We start from the raw sequence: 2,537 nt of genomic DNA, 5'->3' as shown, positions 1-2,537 counted from the left end.
TGGGGGCTGTGACGCGGGGAGGGGGGCCCGTGCCGCTGGCCCCACCCTGCACGGAGGGGACTGGGAGTACTGAGCCCTCTGTGTGTGTTTGTGCAACTTGAAGCTCCTTCCTGCAACGAGGATGTCCAGACTCGGGGTACGGTATGCAGACGTCAGCGCTTTAACAGGACGTGTTTGACACCCCCCGCCCCCCGGCTTATTTAGGGGTTCAAGTTCACCTAAGACCCCACAGGACAAATTCACTTCTGTCCATTAGAAACAGGCCCCATTTCCATGGCAACGAGAGCCAGGACCCCTCCTTTGGTGTTAATGAAAACGAGCTGTCGGGGGACTAAGTGCCGGTGCCCGGAGCCGGAGAGCACGGTCTCCAGGGCCAGGCTCACTCAGCTCCATTTCCGGGTTAAGGAGTGGTATGATAATTGGGAAAGTTCCCGCCTGAAAATACGGATATTTTGAGAACGTGTTCAGTCTTCTGCGTATGTGAGTGGATGTGGGAGTATATCAGTATAAGGCCGCTAAAATAGGAATCCGAAACCTAATTCGGGTGTGTAACGCTCCAACATCAAAGGCTGCCATCCGAGCAATTACTATGTAGACGGAGACATTACACTGGGGGCTGGCAGGCTCCGCCGTCACCCTCACTACTGCTTAATGAACTGAGCTCCATGGCAAGACTCGGAGTAAAACTCCTCAGGTGTCTCCTTTCCATGTGACACTCAAACACGGGGGCTGGAAGGACGGGGGGCATGGTCGCTCCCCGCCCCCATGGAGGAGCAGAGGGCTTGGCTCAGATCCTAAGGGCTCCCCCCCCCCTCCTCCCCGGGCCTCAGTGGTGGGGGTTCTCCATCTTTGTGCTTTTATGGGGACAGACAGACAAAAGAGAGACAGAAGACAGACAGGGACTGCGGAGACATGCAGAGAAGTTTTATTTATCACTTATGTTAATATTGTATTTACTGCAGAACAGTCACAGAGAAGAGCAGGCAAGGGTTAGAGGGCGGGTTAGGCCAGCATCTAGCACACAGGTGTTCAGTAAGGACTTGTCACTACTTCTCAAATGCCAACTTTTGGTACAGTAAACTGACAGCAGTCACTTGTTACATAGATGCCTATTTGGATGTCACACTACATTTTTAACAATTAAGGAGTCAATGTCTATTTGGATGTCACACTACATTTTCAACAATTAAGGAGTGAATGTCTACTTTGGATGTCACACTACATTTTGAACAATTAAGGAGTAAATGTCTACTTTGGATGTCACACTACATTTTGAACAATTAAGAATTTCATTCCATTTTTGTTGTTTTTGTGATTTTTGGTATTTTTCAATTTTTTTGTGTTTTTTTTTTAATTTTTCAATTTTTTTGAGTAGTTGTTTAGTAAGGACTTGTCACTGCTTCTCAAATGCCAACTTTTGGTACAGTAAACTGACTGACTTTTTATGTAGATGCCTGCCTATTTTGGATATCACACTACACTTTGAACAATTAAGGATTTTATTCCATTTTTGTTGTTTTTGTGACTTGTCTATGAGTTAATAGAATAGTCAAAACAAGCCTTGACCATTTTTTGGTGTTTTTTTTCCCCTCTCCCTAGTTATCTTTAGAGGTTAGGTGTAGGCCCCCTCCCCCCACAACAGAATAGTATTCTTATTAGAAGTTCCTAAAACGGGTAATCCCAGCATGCAAGGGTGATAGGACAGTCGGGGGAAGGGGAAGAAGAGAAACCGTAGCCATCATCTAGGGGTAAAATATTCTAAAAGAAACAGATGAACAAACATGTGTCAGTCACTTTGTCCCGACCCCCATCTCCTTTGCCCCGCCCCTCCCAGCCACTTCTCTGAGATGTCCTAACTCAGTCCATGGCCCTGCATGGTCTCATGAGAAAGCTGCCGATGACAGCATGCTGAATGTGCAGGCACAGCTGGAGCAGGTTACCTGTCATGCATGCATGTGTGTGCTGGCATGTGATGGTGGTGGGGATGCAGGAAGTGAAGAAAAAATAATTGGATAATGAATGGGGGGAAAGATGGATGCCATCACTCATCTCCTGTCCTGCCCACTAGCTGACATACAGGCCTCGGATTAAAGTGATAACTGTTCAAAGACCAGAGGCTTTTCGAGATCATTGAATGACTTATCCCCTCAGCCCACGTGCCAAGTACTTCTTTTTCCCAAATTAAGGAGGGCGTGGCACCTCGTATTTTAAGAGGAAATTTTTCTCAGAGAGGTCCGAAATTTTAAAATCAGACCACCCACTGGGTGACGGAATTTAGTAGTTTTTTTTAAAAAAGTAGCAGATTCAAATGAAGAGCTGGGGAGGGGGGGGGCGGTAGGAGCGGGGGACTGGACAGGATAGAACCGTAAGGAAAAACAGCAATTCCCCAAATCCTAAACTGATGGTCTAAGGCTGGAAGCTGTAGCTCTCCCCCAGCTGGATCTAATTATACTTTAAGGATGGCCAACAGAAAACCCACAGCAGAACTGTTTTGCATTTCACGTGCCATGAGATGAAGTTGTTTATGTGTTGTTTGC

At 46.8% G+C, this 2,537-nt stretch overlaps 1 protein-coding gene across 3 annotated transcripts in view; it reads right to left on the bottom strand.

Moving 5' to 3' along the window:
- The window catches only part of LOC102252262 (guanine nucleotide-binding protein G(s) subunit alpha isoforms short), a 60,455-nt gene that overhangs the window by 6,809 nt on the left and 51,109 nt on the right, over positions 1 to 2,537 (bottom strand). The gene's annotated exons all lie outside the window — the stretch shown is intronic.

Source organism: Myotis brandtii, unplaced genomic scaffold, assembly GCF_000412655.1.
Source record: "Myotis brandtii unplaced genomic scaffold, ASM41265v1 scaffold653, whole genome shotgun sequence".
Lineage (NCBI taxonomy): Eukaryota > Metazoa > Chordata > Mammalia > Chiroptera > Vespertilionidae > Myotis > Myotis brandtii.
The sequence above is the reverse complement of the archived record's forward strand: the minus strand, read 5'-3'. Positions and strand labels throughout refer to the sequence as shown.